The sequence below is a fragment of the Amblyomma mixtum genome, chromosome 8, assembly GCF_055824585.1.
Source record: "Amblyomma mixtum isolate Tamu chromosome 8, ASM5582458v1, whole genome shotgun sequence".
Classification (NCBI taxonomy): Eukaryota; Metazoa; Arthropoda; class Arachnida; order Ixodida; family Ixodidae; genus Amblyomma; species Amblyomma mixtum.
Window position 1 is genome coordinate 30617970 of NC_143019.1, and position 8705 is coordinate 30626674.

Consider the following 8705-nt stretch of genomic DNA (forward strand, 5'->3'; position numbering starts at 1 on the left):
AGATAGGAATGACAAAGGGGTACTTCTCCTTACCGGGCGGCCCACTGTAAATATGTAAGAGGCACATGGAAATAAGTCTGTAAATAAAATTTCAAAAATATTTTGAGTGTTTTTTATTGTTACTGTCTTAGAGAATAAAAACTTTTTTTCGCTATCCATTGCAATTTTGCAAAACGTGATTAAGAGATGCGGCGCAGTGTGCAGCCAGGCATGCATCGCTGCTAATATAACTGGCAACGTTTCTGGCGCGATCCATACTGATGGTTGTGATGTGGAAGGCATACTGCACTGAAGAGTGCATGCGGAGGACTGATCGTTATAGTAAAACATCGCACTATGTTCGGAAAACAGAGGAAAGCGAGAAAATAGAGACAAACGCAAGGGAGTACTCGTTTTTCGTAACTTGCATTATTTGTCTTGCCTTAAGATTATCAAGCTGTATTTCACAATGGGCCCTTCGGTATTTGTTTCTTCTCCGTGTTTCATAAATGATAGCATCTCATGTCTCGTCGTCAACACCTGTCGTGCTGGGACCTCGCATTCGGAATCAAGAACTGCCTGGTTACCCGTTCAAGTGGCGATTAGTTGTGTTGTCTATCATGGTGTTTTTTCCTGTTTTCATGCTTTAAGAATAAAGAATTTGTTGTGTTTCTTTGGCAAACTCAGATGGATATATATGCAATGAAGAACAATTCTAAAATCCTCCGTGTGCATGTCGCGGTTCATCTGCGAGGAAGCGAGATATCAAGGTCGTCAAAACAACGTTGATTTAAACGTATGCAGGGTCTTACATCTAAGATTTTCTGCAATTTTTGAGAATATTCATTGAGAGTTGCCAGCGGTTCACTGCATCAAAATAACCGCTAAGACGTGCTAAGTGGCAAGATTAAAACCAATATTAAATGGCTATTAGTTTAACAAAGCATGATGGTCACATTCCTTATTTGTTTAGAGGTGGGGAGCCCGCCATAGGTAAAATGCACGTCGGTTTTTGGAATTTAAAAAACACGATTATACTCGCCAAAAGGGGATAAACAAAATTAATGAAAATAACGCGTTGCGGACAGCGAACAGTGACGTCTATCAAATCACGTTACTCCGTGGCGCACGTGCCACGTGACAATCCCCTCGCCACGAGGGCAAGGGTATACAGTTTTCGAAATTCTAAAAGCTGATATGGTTATTAATTACGATGGGCTACTTAACTGTCAATTATTAATGCGGTTAAGTGTAATAGTCAAAAGATTGACTATGTAGTGAAGGTTGACCGGCCTCCTAGTCACCACTTCTCAGCTTAATTTCTCAGTCTTTCCAGAATTTCTTAGCCTTTATCTGTTTCCCAAGTGCAGGAGAGGCATTCTGATGTGTGGCTCTATCGTCTATTTTCAGGTCGGAGCACTTAAAAAACAACGGAAGCAGGCTCTATGAAATCAAAGCTTCTGAATGGAGGTGCTTATTGCATGTCGAAATAAAAATATAATTACTCAATAAACATGTGTTTCTCTTTAGTGCTTTTTTTTTTCGGTCATGTCCAAAAAATGAAGTGTATGGGCTAGTTGATTCATTCCTAATAAAGCTAAAGCAAAAAAAATTGATTACCGCCTAATGTAACGTTATGAGCACAACAGATTTATTTATGAGGCGAACAATATATTACTACCTTGATCTAACTATTTTATACAATGAGAGGAGGAGGAGAAGGAAAAGCAGTGAGGTTGACCGGAAGAAGAAACAGGTTTGCTATCCTGCACTGGCGGAATGGGATAAGGGAATATAAAATTAGAGGAGGAAATGGTATACTCGAAGATGAAATCAGATGTGAAGTCAGTAAGCTTGCGGTGAAGTCAGTAAGCTGGCCCGACGCTTATCGTGCCGACCCGACGCTCTTAAAAATCAGAGCAGTGCCTGCGATGCCTTTGCCACCCATGATCGCCGCGGGCTGTGGCCGAGAATTTTCATCCACGTCAGTGGGCGTGATCTAGACTTTCCAGCCCGGCAGAGAGCCTCCCCTTCTACACTATATCCGCGTGCCAGGCTTAACTGCAAATACTTCCTACTACAATGTAGTGCAACAAAACGTCATAAAGCATTTCTCATTCCATAGCATCGAAAGTAACATAGAAACACATCGTCTTCGCCTTTCAGAACGGCCTAGGGAGAAGCACTCGTAAGTCGGAATGACATAGATATCATCGTTATAACCAAATCAAATTTTTGAAACATAACCTGGACATGCGTTTCCAGTGCACCGAACGAAGAGTCAAGCTTCTTTTGCTTATTCCAACCAGATCTAGAATTAAAATGAATGCAAGTTCAAAATTGCATGTTATCACGCTTTACTGTATGTACTACTGAGGTCAGAAATATCAAATTTATGAGTAACAAGTTGAAGACACTTAAGCTACGTCTTTAGGACTAGAATATGAAAGCACTATTGGGTCCCGATCGCCTTGCCTAGTCAGTTACCTAATTCGTTATCAGATATATACTAACAATTACTGATGTATGCATCAGTATATGTCTATTAGACAGTTCGCTTAGAGACCGCCACGAATTCACTGGGTGAAACTTAATTTGGCTAGAACCAACGAGCTTTAATGGCCTACGGTTAGCATTCCCGTCTCGAATCCGAAAGTTCTTTTTTCGACTCCAGCTCAAAGCTAAGTTTTCGTTTCAGCAAAATTTCATCAATCCTTTAGTTGCATGAGGATTGTTCGTTCACATTAAACGAAGCCCAAGCCGACGACGACACCGGCTTTTCTGCGACATAGAACCCTTAATTCTTCTTTCACTATTTCTGCATATCTCCGTCGCAAGGAACGGCCATCGCCGGAATATGTTTTTTCGACCACAGGAACGATTTTTCATTCCGGTACCAAGCGAAACGGTATGCATGTCAGCTGCCCAAACATTTGCAGAGCACAGCTGCTCGATGTTTTGACGTGTCATGTTCTCGGCGGCTGGAACATCCGACGGAGTATCTCTTAAAGCTCTCAGCCTTTGAAACCGCATCTCAGGAGAAGAGTGTTTTGAAAAGATACAATCATTCCGGACACCTTACCTGGCTTAGACGGATGTCTGGACATAATGTCGACGTTAGTCAACGTGAGCTCTGGCACATTAAGGGATTTTCCTATCTATTCTGTGAGGTCTTCATCATTTGTCGTAGGTATGCCGTGCTCCTCAAAGTTCAGCTTTATATTATGCCATCCGATGTCACTCACTGTCATTTACAAGCATTGAATCTCAGTAGAACCGAAGCTGGCCTCAAGTGGATTTGCGTGCTTCTTAAAATTCATATCTCTTATCCATGTTGTACTCATTGCTCAAGTACGTAATCGTAATTTTGTGCGCTTGCAGTAAAACTGTCCATCTCAGATATTGCCGAACTTTGCCTGTCCAAAGCCTTTGTCCGGGATCTTGATATTGCTCGGGAAGAGCAACCTGTGTCTCACAAGCTCCACCGGTGGCGGCACTAGGCATCGCACGGAAGAGGCACATGGCTTATCTGTGGCACCAGTGTGCCAGTAGTCGTATCAGGAGTCCAGCGATCTATAAGCGTAAAGTAGAGCCGACAAATTCCGCATATATGAGCATTAACTCAGTAAAGTTATCACGTCATTGCCTTAAGGTGAAGCTATTTTTTTAAGTCCGATTTCGCCGATCTTTGCCGCAAGCCTGCTCCAAATTGAAAACCGAACCTCCAACCCAAAACCGATGCGAAAACCGAGGTGTTGCCGAAAGTAATTCGCATATTGCCTGACCAAGATATAACTTCACCAGCGAAAGTACGAGACACCAGGAGAAGAACACATGGCAACGGTGGACAAACAACTGAAGTTCAATCGAGAAACGGCCAACCTATGTCACCAAAAGAAGCATGCGTATCAGACAAACTAAAAAACAAAAATAAACGAATACATATCTAGCGAATCACCAAGGAGTGGATACACGCTCCAACACTGGCAAAGAACAAAAGACAGGTATTTTGCCGAGCAAACTTGCACGCGCACACTTCTGGTTAGTAAATTAACTTCCTTGTTAGTGAGATACAAAGACGGTGAACTAAGGCATGTGTCGCTGCCTTGCAAGCTCAAGATCCTCCGCCAGTTCCTGATCCATCCTGCTCAGATAAATATCGCTCAATACAGTCGGGTGTTTGCATCGGCTCCCGGGTTGCACCTGTATTGAGCGATATTTATCTGAGCAGGATGGATCAGGAACTGGCGGAGGATCTTGGTGATCAAGCGCTAAGAGTTTTCCGCTATGTCGATGATTTTTTTATCATATTGAAGTCAAACTCTCCCAGGGCGGTTCCGGACGTCGTAAAAATGTTCAGAGATGCTGGTGGCGGCCTTAAATTCACTTTCGAGATGCCGAGCTCGGATACCCTCCAGTTTCTAGACCTCAGAATCGAGTACCTGGATAATGGTGTGTGTTGGGAATATCACCCTAGAACGAAGAAGCCACTGTTGTACTTTAGCTCGGGGCATTCCAAAATAGTCAAGGCTGGTATAGCCACGTCCTGCTAAAAAGCGTCCCTTGCGAAATCCTGTAACCACAAAGTTGAGGCTAGCTTCCTGGCACAGGTGGAGAGGCTGAAGGAAGCCCGGTTTCCGGAGCAGTTGTTGGCTCAGATCTCCGAAAGGATCCTGGCCAAGAAAGGGAGCAGTGGTTCCAATAACAAGCAGGACGAGGGATGGAGACGTGTGGTGGGAATTCTGTACGTTCATGGAATTTCACACCGGCTCAAGAAAGTGGGGGCGAGGTACGGAGTGGACGTGATTTTCACGGCCAAAAATAAGCTTGCGCGGATTTGCAGTGCTGTGCGTAAAAATATAGAGTCTGAGGGCAGTCGTGCTGGAACTGGTTGTTCGGTAGCGCACAGGAAGGAAACTAGGTTCACAGAGTGTAACACTGGAGTTGTTTACGAAGTGCCGCTCTCGTGCGGAAAAAAGTACATCGGCCAGACGGGTCGTTGTGTAAACGAGCGGATGGCGGAGCATCGTAGGTCGTTGAAGGGCGCGGCTTCCTCCAATCTCTCCGTGCATTGCAAGGGTTGCGAAAAGTGCTACCCTCATTTGAACAGGACCAGCGTCTTGTTCAAACATAGCGATCAGGTATGCAGGGAGATGGTGGAGGCTTACCTAATCAAGAAAGACTCAGATTCCTGTGTGTCATCACCATCTGTGGCCTTGCTTGATAGGGAGATAACCTTTTTGGCCAGTTTTCTTAAGGCGAGCAGGCGATATGGGTCTTTGGCGTGATATCAGCGTGACCGTTAAGGTTGTCGTGGTCTTGTTTGTGCGCAGTTTTTTGGAAGAGTAATTGACGGTTGCATCACGGTGCACGCGAAGGGATAGGGGGGGGGATTGTGTTTTGGGTTGATTTTTGCGGTTGTTGTATTTTTGTGCTTGTCTCACTGTGGGCAGAAGATACTTATATAGGCCTCTTCATGTGAATAAAAATTCAGTTGATAGTCTGCGCCCGTGTCGTGCCTTCTCGTTCTGTGTCTTCGTTTTTTGCGCAGTTTTCAGTATGAATTCCTACCAACTAGCCCAGTTTACCGTTCTTTCAGTACTGTCAACCGCTTGTCGGAGTCTGACCCTGGCAGCTTGACACCGTCGCAGCTAGCGCCTGTTTTGGTGCCTGACTTGAGCAACCTTCAGCAACAAATGGTAGAGCTACCCGCACCGAGTAGTGCAGCAACTGTCCATCCACCAGCTCTGTCTTTTGCTGTCAGCCAGCCGTCTGATGTAGCCGTCTCAGCTCCAAGGCCTGTCACTGCCACAACCTTCTTGCAGTCACCCACAGCTGACCATGCCCATACGCGAATCAGCACTGCCCAGTTGCTCCGGACTGCCACTCTCGCTTCACCCAAGCACCTGGCATTGAGCCCAGCAACTTGCTCCGGCATCGTCAAAGCTGTCGCCGTTATGTCGACGGTCCCACCACAGCTGCTGTCAGATCATGGAGCCGTTTCGGCCGCTCCTGTGCTCGTGACCGCGTACACGGCGCGTCAGATCCTCATGGACATCAGCCGCAACGTTCCGACACCGATGACACTTGTGTCAGCGGGCAGCACTACAGTCGGTGACGGCCCGACCATGGCCTCCCCTGCCCCTATGTCCCTTGTCGGCTCGGCACCCTGCATCATTCGCCCGTTGCGCAGCAGCCAGGCTCGTCCACCCGAGCTCGGGCACTCCACCCGACGGCTCTTCCCGGCCCCTGACATGGACTTACCGGACACTCCATCGTGTGACCTCCATCTCTACCCCGTCGGCGCGCACATTTCGACGTCCCGTCTAGGCTGGGGGCCCTATAGCGCACTGCGACGCTATAAAGCGCAGGCGCTGAGATCGGCTTTCCCGCGATAGAGGAAAATAAAGATGGACAGCGCGTGCTTGGAGCGCACGCCCGGCACGGGCTGTTCGGAACTAGAAGCCTGCCACGCTGGTCGTCTCTCTCTGGTGCTCCGCTGCGACCCCGCAAAAATCTTCAACAAGGACCTCGCAAACCTGGTACAGTGCTTAGCCACCATGAGTTATATGAAGAAAATCACCCAAGGCACTCATTCCCAGCGTATTAATCGTACTTGACTAAGACAACTGGCAGACCTGTGACATAGTATAGTCTGCTAAGAATGACTGAATCTGGACAGGCCACCAATTGAAACTTCCCTGGCAATGTTTAAGGTTAAACTCTTATCTAGTAAGCCTAGCTGTGCAGTCCACCGCAATATGAAAAATTATAAGGGAAAACTGGGATGACGTAAAGCTTCATGAAGCTATAGGGCGGATGAATTTGTGCAGTTATAAAAGTCGGGCAATAAACGTCGAGCACTTTCTATGCTGTTATGGCTGACAGTACCCGCTACAACTAGTTGTGAGGCTCCTGATCAATAGATACAACTGGCAATCACGATTAATTACAAAGCTTGAACAAGAGGGCGGCAGTGGTCATCTGCTCCTCAAGGAGACCCTTTCTGCAGACGAGCCGCTTTAGAGGCGTTATAATGCCGATAGCAATTGATGCATTCACGGCATATGGTGGTAGGTCGGCACTCTCGTCTTCAGTTAATGACAAATTCTTAAGGAAGCAGCGAACAAATTACCTCCGCGCATCTGCACGCATAACGCACATTTGCCGTCTGAACACTGCCTTCACGCGACACCAGCGCTAAAAGTGATCCGATTGGTCAGGCGACACAAGCCACGTGAAAGCGTGGGTCACCAAGGCATACCCCGTGATTAGTATTCAAATTTATCAAATGTCATTTGGTTCATCACTGGCCATGTGCAGTAATTTCGCTTTCGACGCTAGCCCTGTCTTGCACTTAATACAGTTCCTTTCTAGACGCCTAGTTCAGCGAGCACGCTACGATTAAACTTGTAGCCTGTCTGGGAGCGTTCAGAAGGGTTTAGCTGCAGTTTCAATGCCGCTTTTTGCGACTGTTTGTCTGGAGTAGACAATTCCTATGAAGGTCACGGTAGCGGGAAGCCACTCTTCGGTCTCTGCGATAGCTGGAAGCGCGGGCTCTATGACAGCGCAGGTGAATTTAGAGCTCCTCGCCGTTCGTAATTACCGAGTGCTACGACCACGGTTGTTCGTTTTGTTAAAAACGCACGGCCACAGCCACAGAACATACTTTGACGGCAATACAGCCCTAGTTCATAATAAGTGAGCGTTCGTTCTAACTGTGGCCTATTTAGTAGGTTAGAACGTATGACATTTTTTCAAATAAAAAAGTGCAGAAATCAAAGCTAAGTCAAGATTTTGTGGCAGTAGAAAGCTTATCCCTAGATCTTACTTTTGCAAAAGCACCGAGAACGAAAAGAGCAGAGTAACACCTGGTAAACTTGGGCGGAAGTCCTACGTCCTATATTTTATCCTATATTCCTATATTCTATTATTATCCTCTAACTCTGCTGCAATTATTTCTTGTATTATTCATCTATCGAGGGTCCCGTTACAGTCTTTCACTATAGAAGCCTCGTCTGTATACCTATGATCTTTTGTATATATTTTGGGAACAATAAACAGTTATTTTTACCAGAGAAAAATAACAAAGGATCAATTCAGTGTCCGTCGCATGAAGGGACACAAATGATCGAATATACTTGCGAAGCTTTCTTTGTCAGCTTGAGCCTCATCGTAAATCAGACTTTTTTGAGCGTTGATTCATTTATTGCTTCCCCAGGTCCCCTTTCTCCTCGACTGGAGAAGATATAAAGAGATCGGCGGGAAATCTAAGCCCAGTAGATGGCGATAATTATGGGATCATTAGCACCATCGCCGATGCAGGAAGGTGCCTCTGCTGCAGTCAACGTTAAAGGGTTCGGCTGCACTGACTGGAAGTGGCCCTGCCATTTTATTATTAGAAGCGATACAGCAGAGGAAGACAGGAAGCGACAAAGTTGACTTTTGTTCTGTAGTTTTGCGTGCCACACCCCTTTCGTTTCTCTCAGAAATACACACTCATGCAAAATATATTCTCTGTCCTTTTGATTCTTGGCAGTTACTCTTCTTCTGCTGAAATGTGAACACTTGAAAACAATCTGAGGCTAAAAAACAGTGGAAACGGGGACGAAGCAGAGAGAGGGACACGACGCTGTGTCCCGCTGTGTCTCTCTGCTTCGTTCCCGTTTGCGCTGTTTTTTAGCCTCAGATCATGCACCAACCAGCCCAAATTTCCACCCTTTTGA